The 14,680-nt window shown below is 33.7% G+C and overlaps 1 protein-coding gene across 6 annotated transcripts in view; it reads right to left on the bottom strand.

The window, feature by feature from the left end:
• Positions 1-12,375: 12,375 nt before the first annotated feature.
• The window catches only part of GRIA2 (glutamate ionotropic receptor AMPA type subunit 2), a 126,931-nt gene continuing 124,626 nt past the window's right edge, over positions 12,376-14,680 (bottom strand). For 4 of the 6 annotated variants that reach the window (XR_004904610.1, XM_028519219.2, XM_028519218.2 and 1 more), the window contains one exon: positions 13,788-14,680. This exon is cut by the window's right edge and continues 1,238 nt beyond it. The gene's annotated coding sequence lies outside the window, so the exon portion shown is untranslated. The other 2 variants (XM_028519221.2, XM_028519222.2) reach the window with 1 other exon arrangement.

Below are 14,680 nucleotides of genomic sequence, written 5' to 3' on the forward strand. Positions count from 1 at the left end.
TGTGAAGGTCACTCTGACAGTCCTTGCTAATTTGTTGGATTTGGGAACTGAAAGATTATGGGGATGGAGCATCTAAGAATACTACCTAATTTTTTTTAGCTGAGTTTGTACTGGTGCCATACCATGTGTCATTATTTATCATTATAAGCTTGCCAGATAAGCATGAAATGCAATGATACAGATGATGTAAGTGATGTTCAGGTAGAAAAGCAGCTTCCCAACGTTACAGAGAAAGGGAATGACAACATGCAGATTCAGATCCAAGGAGCAATATATTTATTCCCATAATATCATCACACTTAGTGGTAATGTACCTTTAAATTTCTTTTAGCTGCTTGGACAAGGTTAAAAAATAACAACCCACAGGACAAGCTGAACATCAGAGTATCCACTGGGCAAAAGTTAGAATTGGCAGGGACATCTGTATAGGCTCCCAGCCATCCATCAAAAGAACTGGTTTGTTCTACAAAGCCTGGGCTCTCCTTGAGAATTTCATTTCCTGAGGGAGTCACAGAAGCCCATTACATTTGGCACATATGTAAAATGGTTGCATAAATCTATCTTCTGATTTTCTTGGTGCTACTAGATTCTCAAACAAGAACTAATCCCTCAGCTATTTATAATCATTAAAATACATGAAAGTAGAATTGTTTCTTCATAAGAAAAGATCCTAGCTCATCACACAGTGTTTCAAAAACAGAAAAAAAAATTGATTTTGAGTGGGTTGTATCTATATTTTTTAAATAGCAAATATGCTATTAAGAGAATTATTTCATTTTTCTACAGGTCCTATGGGTTTAGGAAATTCTATTTGCATGCTTGACTAAAAAGCCAGTATTTGTTTCCATTGCTAAGGATTTTAGGTTATAAGACTAATATCTGATAGCTGCACTCAGGTCAGTTCTGCACTATTAATAGCGGTTTTGTTGCCTTTCTATGAAGTCTCCTTCCAATGCCTAAAATAAAAGCAGGAAGGGAGAGTTGTAAGTAGATGCCATCACTAGTAGATCACTTTGCTCTGAGGAAGCATTTAGCAATGACAGGCTTATAGAGCTTAACCTCCACCGTAGCCTTCTTTATCTTCCTACTTAAGACTCCATCAGAGAGGTCAACAGTGATGTAATGATGTGTCTTTTGAAGCAACTCATGGAAAGACACCTCACTGCAAATGGGCAGAGAAACCTATATAGTAATGTCTGATTAAATTATCTTTTAGGAAAAATAATAACAAAGGAGCTATGTTTAGAGACAGCAACAATAAACCCATTTTATATAACTGATGCATTTCTGACTATTGAAGTCCCACTTTCTTCAACAGCTGCCTTTATAAAGAAATTCGGTTCATTCAATTTTGCCTAGGCAAGAAAAGGGGAGTCCTTCCATAATTTGGACACCAATTTCTCTAAAACACCAATAATCACAGCTAGGAAAAAAACATACTCTTTCCATGTCCTGAAGAATGAAGTGTTAAGCCAGAGAAAGGTGATTCAGAATATATGTTGCTTTCTGAAATGTACAGCGGGGGAGGTTTCCTTTGGCACAAGGAAGTTCCTACAAGGGCTAAATTAGCTTCATAAAAAATGTCTTCAGATACTTACTTCAGGAGTTTTCAGAGTGCAATTAACTTTCTTTTTCATTATCCCTATTAACTAAGGAAAATAGAGCACAAAGGAACATGATAACGATTTGTGACTCTTTGTGGTAAATGTTGGGTAGAAAAATCAGTAAATGAGTGAGATAAGCTCACAGCTATTATTGGGGAATTGTAATTTGGAATAATTAAATAGAAATAATAGTCTACAATAGAAGCAAAGAAATTAAACTTATAAAGAAATGCCAATCAGAGTTGTAGAAAATGTAAAATGATATTCAGAAAAATGTTATTAAATTTGTCATAAATTTAGAAATAGCTTTCATGCCTAGTGATAGGAAAATACTTAGGTAAGCATTCTTTCATAAGCCTTTAAAATAATGTTTTCACAGACCAGTGATATAAGGAAATACTCATATTATAAATTGACATGGTACAATGCAAGGTAACACAGGTTGAGCTTTTACCTTAGGCCAAGCACTGTGTTATATCATGCAATCATGTAATGCAATCTTCTCCACTCTTAAGAAATGAGCACTATTATTATCTCCACGTTCCTGATATGTTAAGAGTGGAGACATTAAATGAATTTTCAACTAACATATAATAGGCGATAGAGCATCTATTTAGCTTAAACCTAGCATGTCTGCTTCCAAAACTCATCTTCATCACGATTCACCTCCTTTTCCTTAGAATATTTGCAAATATTGGGCTCAACTATTTTAGGATAATTGGATTTTAATTTTATTATTTATTGTTCTTGGCTAATGTGAAGCAAACAAAACCCTCAAAACCAGTGTCATTCCATGGAGAAATAAACAAGAAGGCACTATAGTTCTGATGGGTTTAGGAATGTGCAGTCCTGGTATCTTTAACATGGGAAATTAGAGGTTTGAAAAATTCCTCTGTTTCAGTGACCCCAAGGTCAGTAAAGGTCTCTTGAATCTTTTAATTGCGAATTCATACACTATTCTTTTCCACATTTGGCCCTTGTTTTTGGTACTCACTAAATAATAAGGGCATGATAATCCGTAGTTAAATTGACATGTTATTTGTCTAGGCATCTAAGGGGACATTAACTTCTATTTCCCTACGAGACCAGCTTGGGTTTATCTGCTTTATTCTAGGTGTCACCTGCTGTAGGAATTCTATAAGTTCTCTTCTCCCCACTACTCCATTAACACATCTACTTCTCGGACACCAGGCACTTCTGATTTTCTTTCTACCTTACTGGCTATTCCTTCTCAGTCTTCTTCACAGATCCCTCCTCAGACCCCACTTAGAAGCACTTGAATGTCTAAGACTCAGCACTTAGACTTCTTAGGTGATTGTTTGTCCATTTGCAATGACTCAAAATTTGTCTCAACATGAGTGTACCCAAATGCCCACTTGATTGTCTCATCTGAGGTCTAAATAGGTATTCTGAATTTCTATAACAAAGTAAGGTTCATGATTTTTCCACCCCATCTGATGAACGATATCAAAAATGAAACAAAAAACAAGCAAAATCCTGCCCTTGCCCCTTCTCATTTCCAGTTTCAGTGACAAGCACCTGATTACTTGTTAATTTTCATATTTTAAACACCTGAAATAGGCCCTTGTACTCAGGTATACAATGAATATTTGGTGAATGAAGGATAACATAAATTGTAATGGATTTTTACATGCCTTTGTCCCCAATAGTGTCGGCCATCCTATTTTCATTGCTTGATGCATCATGAACACTTAATATTGGTGAACAATAAATAAATATTACTTACAGAATCTCTTAGTAAATTAATGAACATTGTGTAATCAGAAGAGCATTCCCATGGAGCTATAATAGGAAAGGTGTGATGTAGGTGCAAATGCTTATACTTGCAAAACCAAATATTTAATTTACCAGCATCTAAACTACTTCTTTTCTTCCCTGATCATAATTGCTGATAAATATTTTGATCCTCTTCATTCACTGAGTACAGGTTAGATACTATATATATGAATAATTAGTTGCACATTAGTAGGTGTCACTGCCTTTGACACCAAAAATAGATCCAATTATTAAGAGACAATTACACCTTGAGGGGTCATTGAAAAAAACTCAGCAGCTTCAATTCAACATGTGAGATTCTCCTTGACCCTGAACATGGCTATGTGTCTTTCATTGGTTATTATGGCCTCCAGCCTTCATTCCAACCACAAAGATAATTAACATTTGAGAGAACAGATCGGGGGCATCAAACCGAAGATAAGAGTGGCATTGCAGTTCCTACTGGACGGCTTGGAAACAGACTGGGCGGTCCAAGAAGTGATTTAATAAATTGCCATATGCTCTTAAAGTGCTTTTAGTTTTCAGTACTTCTTCTCATGGAACTTTTTTAGGAGCTTCCCTTAGAGTTTATACTGTCAGAACTGGCTTTTACAAAACTGACTTGAAAGAAATAGCAGAAATAATCTCTTCAAAAAATTGAGAATTTTTACTACTGAAATGGAAGATATAAAGATTTCATTTGGTCTATTTAAGAGCAAAGAGGAAAAATTCATTTAAGGGAGGTGTTTCAATCTATTCTAGTGTGCAAAAATCAATTCCAGGGTGAAAAAAAAAACCCCATGATATTTGAGAAGCACATTCACCTGACTTGGTGGCCAATTCATTCAGATCTGAATGAGAGACTGAGGGCCTGACTCCAACCACGGTAACGTTTACTCACTGGAGGGGAGAACCATGGGATGCACAAAAAGATCAGGGACTGGAAGCCAAAGGGCTGACCCTGGTAGTTGTGGTTCGGACACTGCCTAGCTTTCTGAATATTGGCGTGTTTCTTAATCCTTCTTCATTAGTCAGGCTTATTATGATGACTCCTACCTAGTATAGTTGCTCTAAGCAACAAACAAATGTCACCTTTGTTCAAGTGAGCACCACACTCGGGAAAGGAGGTAACAGGGCCCTTGTTGATAGGTTAGGGCGACTGAATGAAATATAGGTCAGGAGCTACAGACAGGTGTAGGGTAGAAAGAGCAGGATGAAGCTGTGGAGCAGGAGAGAGATCACTCCAGTGTATCTCCTCTAGTTTTCTATACTTCAGATTTGGCTGGCATTTTCCAGTTTCCAAGATTTTCTATGCACTGTCTCCTAAACCTGAAATCTCTTCCTCCAACACATTCTCTGCTTTGTCATAACTCCCACTTGTCCTTTAAGTCTCAGCTTAAATGCCATTCCCCAAAGGGGTCCTGCCAGCACCCACGCCAGGCCCACCTGGTTCCATGGCTCATTCTCCTTCAGAAATCTCAGCTTTTGTTGTGATACTTGTGCGAAATCTCTCTTACCAGTCACACTGGAAGTTCTAAAAGGGAAGGGAAAATGTGTGTTTTATTCAACACCTTATTATCAGAGCACACATACAGATGCCTCATATGTGAATGGGTGCCCAGTAGATATTTGTTGGATGAATTAACGAATGGTTTAAATCTGTATCTCAAAAGAATTAGGACTACAGCAAGGAGGCAACAGAAGGATAGAGATACATGTGAGGAACAAGTGAAAGTAAAGAAATTGAAAGAAAATCTTGAACAATTTGGCTTTCCATATAAAATGGATGAAACTGCCAGAAGTACTGTGTATTATTGTACAGTACAGAGTCTGTCACACAATACAGGTTCAATAAATACTCACTGAGTAAATAAATATGTAAGTCTATGAATGCACAGACAGTTAACATGAACCTTCTGTGACTCTGACATGACAATCTAGATGTGATTTTTAACACAAGGAACAATGCTTAATTGTTCACATAAAATAAATTATACTTTAAGGAACTAAAATATTTGGGATTGTTTGGAAATTTTCCCTGCTGGGTATATATATGGATGTTCAAAATACCTTGATTAGTATTTGCCTACATCCATAAACATGAAATGTGAAGGGAAAAAGATTGACTCTAAAAGGGTTTATCTCACACCTACAAAAATGATGAAAATATGTTTGTTATTCTACATATAAGAGGGTTCACATTCACAATAGTAGCCTAAGTACCTAATGTAACTACAAAGGGACTTACCAGATGGAGAAACAACTTTTACTGGAAAGAAAATAAATTCATTTTTGAGTCTATTCAAGTTGAAGTGCCCATGGAAATTTCTAGCTGTAGTTGAGACGTAGGGCAAATTATGCAATGTCTTTGCCTCTATTTCATTAAGGTGCAATGAATGTGGTAATAATATGAAACTCATATTATTCTTGTATTAAAGATATTTATACATGTATAAAATGTTTAAAATAGTGACTGGCAACTCACATATTCAATGAATATTAGCTATTATTATTAATATGTTAGTCATATTAATAAAATGATTCCTAGATAGTTGAATTTATGAGTCTAGAATTGAGCAAAGAGCTCAGGGCTATCCACACATATTTGGGGAAAAACTCAGCAGAGAATGAAGATGAAATCTATAGGGGAAAATGAGTTTCCTTAGAAAGAAAGAGAAAATATAATTTGAGAAGAATTGAGCTAGAAGGGAAAAAATCTCCCAGGAATACTCACATTTATTTTGCAGATTTTAAGGGTTTATACTGTGAAGTAGGCTAAGGAGGAATGGAAACAGTACAAGTCTTTTTGAAAGGAAGTCATTATAAAGGTTGTTAAACAAAATCTATTGAGTTAGAAGACACTTGAGAAATCTGATTACAAAATATATTTTTTTAAAAAACAGTATTATGTAAAAATAAGGTGCCATAAAAAAGTTTCTTTGGAGAAGGGGATGATTTATGTTGAAGTCTGCCTCCATTTTCTTAGCAATTCTGCTCTGGCTCCATACTCAGTGAAACCTAAGGTAATATTATGCATTCTCTTTAGATGGCAGTTCAGCTATTCTCTGTTACTAATGGAGCAAATCTGTCGGGGATCTCACTCTAGCCTAAGTGACTTAGAGTAGTCATTCCAGCTGCACATCCTACTATCTCATAGGAACTAAAGTGCTCTTTTACACTCTGGGCCCCTGTTTGGCTGTTTGGTAAATCCAATCCTAATTCACTTTTTACGTTTCAAGTACATTGTTACCACATAACATTATATTGTGACCTGTATCGTTCCACATGATAGCTACAGGTGCTAACTGTGAAACCATCATGTCCCAGTATGAAAGGCTTGTATCTCTTGCTATGTGTCTGAACCAATTACTTAATCTCTCTGTGCTGTTCTGCCCCAGGTTCCTTATTTGTAAAACTAGGATTAAAACAATAGTATGCACTTTATAGTGTGATGCCTTGCACAAAATTTGTGCTTTGTACATGTAAGCTTATCATTATTATCATTATTTTGATGAGGTTTAAGTACTCAAAGATGAATAGGACATATTTATCACCTGCCTTCAGGAAGCTCACATTATTATAAAGGAAATAGTTGATTAAGCATATCAGTGAAAATATACCATTGTTTTTGTATTAGAGAGATTTCCACTAGGTGCAGAATTTAAACAAAAATGTAATTAATCAACTTTGCTTGGAGTCCAGCAGGTGTGAGAGATCCAGGTTAGGTGTTATAAGAAAGAAAAATATTCATATACTATTAAAGAGATTACTAGGCTTATGCTAAAGCATGTATGGGAAATATTTTTATAGAGTCTCATTAATAAGAAAGGGGAAATAAAAAGCCAGATGATCATTGACATGTTGATGCTGGTGATTGATAGCTGGCCAAAATAAAGCACATTATAGGAAACATGAAAATGAAACAGAGAAAGTTAAAATAGTAAATCATTCATGTTTTCAGGCATAAAATGATAAAGGTTATACTTGTGAACATATTTTCTTGTATTGCCATTATATGGGGAAAGACAATGTGGTAATAAGAATAATGTGATAATGTATGAATGAGTATAAACCTGCGAATCAAACAAGAAAATGCTACTTAATTTATATATTGATGTGCAATACTATTAAATTTTTCTATGCAGAAGTTTTATATAAACCATAAATCCAGATATTGGTATTTTGTAACGTAATAAAACTAAAAACACCTATTTATAAATGTTTCAAAATAAAGATTAACATATATTTGAAATTATATACTCAATCTATAATTTTAATCCATTCTTCACATTTTCATTTGCAAAATGTTTTCACATTTTCTAGAAGCAAATTAATATACAATAATGACAACTTGTATTTATATTTATAAATCCCACCTTTTTCAAAAAATGGTTCTAGGAGAGCCAGTAAGCACAGATGGGCATTTATATTTCTTTACCAATTATTAACCAAATGATTATGTTTTCCTCACAAATATTTAAGATATCAAGAAAAATAAATGTGAGTAGTTACATTAAAAAGATATGCAGCAATAACATTCCAGCATGCTGTTTTCCTGGCCAGTTCTATGCCTTATGTTGCACTTAGAGTAAGAAAAATTTCTGCATGGAAATTCAACCACAAGAGTATATCCTAATGCAAAGTAAGCCATTAATTGTAAAACCAAAAAGGAAAGAAAGAAAGAAAACCTCTCTGGACAGACCATGCCTACTCTTCTACTATGTAGCTGTTCCTGTGAGAACTAAAGAAATCTTATCTGGTGAAGGAGGGGCAAAGGATTAGAATGGGGAATTAGCTGGGGTCATGACCCTGTCCAGTCCTTTCCCGGTGGTCGGTGTACAGCTGGCCAGTGGCTCCACCTTTCTACACCACAGTGAGTGAGCGTATTGTCTGGGAAATAGTTTTCCTAAAGATGGTTATGGCACAAGAGTATTATATACCAGTAACCGACAGTCCTTCAGTGTTGGGAACAGTTACTCAGATCCTTCAGGTATATATTTTTTCCTGTATACAGAACACCATTTCACACATGAAGCACATTTTTCTTCTCCATGCTTACTGGGTTTTTTAAATGAAGAAAATGACAAAGATGAGGCATGGTGTAAACATAACTCCAAAATATTTTCCCATGTGGAAATGCTTTAACAATTAAGTATGAGTTGCAAATCTTGGAAGTTCAGCTGTGACTATATACTTTAAAATAGTTTCAATTTAAAAAGCAAGGCATAATTTTGGGCTTGAGTTTCGTTATGTTGACATGTGCTACCTAAATAATTGCTTCATTTCCTTTTAACCCCTTTAAAGTTTTCATAATAATTTACTTTGATACGTTTAAAACCTTTGAGTTAAAATCTCAGAGGTATGTTAAACAATGTTATAAATAATTAACAGAATAAATGCTATAGAGGATGTGGAATTTTTTTAATACACACATGAACATACACACGCACAGAAACACAAACATTAAATAAAAATGAACAAAGACGTATTTGTCTCTTTAACACAAATAGCTGACAAGATAATACACATAAAACAGACTTGGAAGGCTTTTAAGATACAGACTACATATAGTTATAAGTCCAAAAACGCACTTTAACTAAAAAAGAACCCTAAATAAAGATGACAGCTTCACAATGATTATCCAAACTACCTCACACTGAGAACTAAGGCACATATTTGCAAGAAGGATGTGGAAGAATGGGTATGTTGTCTATGATCTCGGAACCACATAAAATTATCTGTTACATGTGATTGATTGCAACTCGTGACTTAGACTTCAATAAAATCTTCCAAAAGTAGCAATTGAGATCACTGGCAAACGAAATCTAATTTGGGGAGGAAGAGAGGCATAAGCAAAGCAAGTATAAATAGTTCATAATACTATAGAGTTCCACTTTCATAATTATTTCAAAAACCTTGCAAATCATTTTCATGAGGCTATTTCCTTCCCTTTTAAGTCTGTAAATATTTACATAAAGGTGTTTTTAGATATGGATCAAATATATCCAATAGCTTAAAATTTTAATAACCACAGATTTTTTGTAACAAAATTCTTGACCACAAAATGCGGAGGGGAGAAAAGGTAATTTTTACATGAAAATAACCTCTAACTTGAGTTAGAATAAGCCAAAGAAAGAAAGAATTAGAAAATATGTGTAAATTAATTTACAATTGGTTTTTGTTCTGATTCTTACCAAATGGACATTTTTCACCTATTAATATTGACAATATAATAGGTGATGATAAATCATATACCATCACTATACCATATACATTCCAAAGTTTAGGATATATTTTTCTCTGGTTTAGGAAGCCCAACAAAAATGTGAATTCCTCCAAAACCCTTTCCATCTGAAATAAGATATTCTTGAATTTAGTTATGACTTAATGTAAATTTAAATAAAAAATTTTAAATAAAACTTAAAAAATAAGTAGTGATATTCATTTCAAGCATCTTCATGAAAAATGCTAGATTGGCAGGCTCATAGCTGAGAAATTACCAGCTTGTTTTTAACATGTTTTTCTTTAACTTTTGTTTCAGTTTAAATGTAAGATGCAGCTTAGCTGCTGGCCATACATCTGTTGAATCATATTTAAATTAAACTCTTATCCAAAAAAAATAGATTGTAGATATTTATAAGCCATGCAGGTGGCAACAATTTAGAATCACCAAATTGTGATATTAATTAATGGATTTAATTTGAATTTTTGAAAAATGAGAATAGAACTATTGTTTGAATGCCAAATAAGTTTATGGATAAACACAATAAATACAATCTAAGACTTTTTTTGAGAGGGGAAAATATAGTTCTTTCCTATAGTAAAATATAGGAAATTTATGGTTAAGGGGACTGTTGGTGGGTGTTATCAGATGTCTGTTCAAACTTAATGTTTAAATGTCTTGAGTTAAAAATTGTTGAACAGAAATATAGTAGTGCCCATATACACATACTATTTCTAAGACAGTGGGATCAAAGAACTACATGCTTTAAAGAAAATATAATACTTAATCTTCAGAATAGAGGTTTCAAATGTAGTCCTTACCTTCTGTTTATATTTACTCAAGGTACATTCAAGTAATATTTGTTAGATGGAATTAATGAATAGCTGAATTAATAAATGAATGTTATAGGGTAGAACTGCTTTTCTAATGTTTTGAGATACTAAAACAAATTTGGAACTGAAAGACAAAAAAAAGTTTCTGCATTAAGTGACACTGCAATGCATGAACTCATTACTTCAAACCATTTTTAAGAAGAGACAACGTTGCATTATGTTTTAAATAATTGTATTACATTTCCTCTCATCATGCCCCAGACACAGTCCTAGTATCCATATCCTCCAGTTGAGAAGACAGAGACAAAGGGAGGCTTGAAACAAGAGGAGATAAAGCTAGAATCCTGGTTTTGTCTCCCTCCCAAGTGCTTAATCCATTCCCCCACATTCCAATTTACAATAAAATGAAATTGGCACATTAACCTGAAAGGAAAAAAAAAGAAAGAAAAATGACCAAAGTCATTCAGTAAATTCAGTCATACCCAATGAAGTAACAGTGAGTTTAGGCATATCCAAAAAGGAATTTGGCTCTGAAATAGCAAAACTGTCTTATACCTATTGGGAGAAAAGGCAGTTAAAGATAATCTGGAAGTGCTTGAGAGTGAAATTAAAATAGAGAATTGGTTTGTGCTCATTGTCAAGTGGCTTTTAAAAGACATTCTGATAAGCAAACATATTAAAAATAGAGTTTTCACTCTTCCTGCCTCTCATGGAAGAGCCGCCCATTTCCTACAGAAACTCTATAAATTGTGGAGCTCTGTAAGTACATGGAGGAATGCAACACATTTTCAATGATTGGGCCTGCATTTGTGAGTGATGCAGAAATAGAGCTTAGCAGGACATTTTTATTTCACTCAAGAAATTCTTCATCATTTATTACAGTTTTTAAGAAGACTCTGAGATTGTCAGTCCTGTCTTTGAGGAAATGAATTGCACTCTAAGTGCTCTCACAGCAAAATCTCTCACGAAGGACAAGCCAGAAATAGATGGGATAATAGAAAAAAAAAGCAAAAAGCCAGATGAATGAAACTAAAAAATGAGATACCATTTGAAGTATAATACATAAAAAAAATGGCAGTTGTACCGAAGGGCAGGAAGACTAGGTATAGTGATACAGCTAGAAGGAAATAAATAGAGACGGGATATAAACATACAGATTCTTATGATCTAGATTTACTCCAGGCACTGCCTTACTTGCACTGAATAGGAGGTCGTTCGTGTTAGTCTCTGTGCTTGAGTATCATCGTGTTTACACAAACATGTCTGAACCTTCATGTACTTAGAGTGCTATGTGCTGTCTACGAGGGGTTGTCATTTTAAAACACAAAACTAGAGAAAATGCATGTTATTGATGCATGTCTAATAAACTTTTCAGTGTCACGGCCTAAGCAAAACAGTGCATCAAGAGAATGTATTTTTCTTTTTAAAAATTTGATACAACTTTCATAATCCATTTAATCCATCTTCAAATTCTCATTGAGAACATCATGATTATTCACTTGTACTTACCCATCTTTAATGTTAGTAATTAAAAATAAACCAATTTAAATGTAGAATTCCTTGCACAAAATTTACCCTTCATTTAAATAGTTACATTGTTCTTCTATTTCCTTTAATGAGCTTTTGAGAGTTCATATAACATTTGTTAAACAACCAAAAAAACCTCTCCAAAGATCATAGTATATTTTAATAAACCATATACTATCAGTTACAATTGATAATGCAGAGAACCTATGTAATTCAATCAATCCACCTACATATTTCATTTGAATTAAAGAAAAATGAAATATTTTCCCAAATTATACTTCATTTTACATAAAATACTAATGAGATGTCCAGTGCAATACATAATAAACTCTGTCCAGCCTGAAAACAAGTATAAATACCCAGAAATACATTTCAAGGTAGAGATGATACTTGAGTACTTTTTTCTTTTTTAATTTACTAGACTGATAACTCTAGGAGGTGATGAGATAGGGAACAGAAGGGAGGAAAACACATTGTATTGTATTCTAAATAGTTTCAACAGTGTTTCTTTAAATAGTTTTGTCAAGGTGTTGTATTGAAATTATCCTGTGGGGTTATTATATTGTTAATATTTCTCTTCAGTTGCTAAATTTACTGCCTCAGCCACCAAAATATTAATAGAGTATTTGCAGAGAGGAAAATCAACACTACTCCATTGTTAAGCAGATGCATTGGTGTGTTCATCCGTTACCCAATAAATATATTAAAGCCCACAGAATGTTATAAAAAACATTTGAATGTGCATTTTGAAGAACTAAAATGTCTTGATAATTTTAGAATATGCCTAAAAAGAACTACCTACCTATTAAATTAACCACCTTTGTAAAAAGACAATATAAATTGCAGGAGTTTTAGTTGTTAATATGCTCAGTAAAACAATAAATGAAGGCATTTTTTGAAACATCTAAGCCTGAAACATGTGTTATGGGATTTTTAAAGAGTCACCTTTCTGCTTTTTAGTATTACTACAGTAGCAGCTAACCAGGCGCAATACAGGGCAGAAGCTGATGACAGCTCAGCATGACACTTTAGAAGTGGAGTGCATCTACATAACACAAGAACTGTAATTCACCAGCAGTGGCGTTTCTGCATATGCCCAAAGCACGTAATGACTGTCGGTATGGAATAGCTAAAATGTCAATTATTTTAGCTAAAGAATGAAAGCTAATTCTATTTTGTTACATTGGTACCTAGCTGACATATAAACTGAGAAAACATATCACTGTGGAGTAGAAGTAGCTGGATTTGTTGGGGAATAAATTTAAATACACTTTTTGGGTTCTCATTCTTAGTTTGAAGAATTATGAAGTAAAAAAAAAATAAAGAACTTTGCCTTTTGTAAGAACATGTTTTATGTATGATTGAAGTTTTTACAACACTCCAAAAAAAGCCATCCGATGTTAGATTTAAAAATAAAATCAAAAGCATTTTCTGACATAGTACACATGAAAAACTGGAAATTCCAATGTCTTCAATAGAAGTTATAGAAAGTGTATGTCTCCTCAGAACATGACACCCACTTAACAGAGCAGAAAATAAGGTACTATACTGTAAACAAAAAGGTACAGTAGAGGACAGTTGTAAATTTACATAAGAATAGTTCATAAACATTTTGGTCTTTCCATAACAGTTTTTATATAAAATGAATAAAAAAACCTTAGACAGCTGTCATCACTCTTGTTTGACCACTTTTCACTTGTATGCACACAGACATATTTATACAGCAATATATTGATGCACCGTTACATGGGTATTGAACTATGATTACTGCTTGTAACTGGGATGTGCATTATCCATTCAACATGATCCATAGTGGAAATACTCTTACATTATGTATTCTTGTCATGTTGTATCTATAAAAACATGAAAATATAACTTTACATTATTTCAATTATTTACATTAGTTCAAGCTTGACAGAGAAAATTCAATAAACTACAATTTTTAGAAGAGTAGGCCCAGAGGTACAATAAATAGCATTGATCGTATATAGTCATCTTTTTATTTTTAAAAACTCATTTTAAGTACAATACGGAAACAATTAGTCTGCAATTTGGTCATTCTAGCATTTATTATTAAAACTTAAATGGCACCTCCAACATTCCTGATGAGGAGAAGTGCACTAAGTTATACTGCATTATCTTCTGATTTGTGATAAGGGACAGCTGAATTTAGTGAAGCATGCCCCCATGCCACGTGTCACTGTGTTTGACGGAAACGGTTGCTATGAAACCTTACATTTCTCTTTCCCTTCTGTGAAATGTGGTAAGTGTGTTTTCAGAGCACTCAGGTGAACACCAAGTGCTACACAAAGGCTTACTTGCAGAAATAACAAGAATGAAAATATTAAAAATAACTATTGGATGTTAGTAATTTTTTAAAACCCTAAATTCATTTTATTTTAGGAAGCTTAATGAAAATAAATGATCTTTTTTTGAAGGGAAGATAGTTCCTTTAAATTTTTTAACTAGAGAAATATAAGTTCTGTAGTCGAAATTTACAGAAGCATAGCATTTTATCCACACTGGGCATATTAAAATAGATATTCCACTTGAGGAATGGGTATAAAAAAATATGTTAGGGTTGTGTTTATTGATGGCAATGGGAAGAAACTCTTTTGCCGGTGATTCAAAGTGCTCAAGTTATTTATAATATCTAAGGCTTATGACAGCTCTACTTTTAAAAAGAAAAACTTAGATTAGTTTATGGAGTTTGAGTA

This window comes from Phyllostomus discolor, chromosome 8 (assembly GCF_004126475.2).
Source record: "Phyllostomus discolor isolate MPI-MPIP mPhyDis1 chromosome 8, mPhyDis1.pri.v3, whole genome shotgun sequence".
In the NCBI taxonomy this organism is placed as follows: Eukaryota; Metazoa; Chordata; class Mammalia; order Chiroptera; family Phyllostomidae; genus Phyllostomus; species Phyllostomus discolor.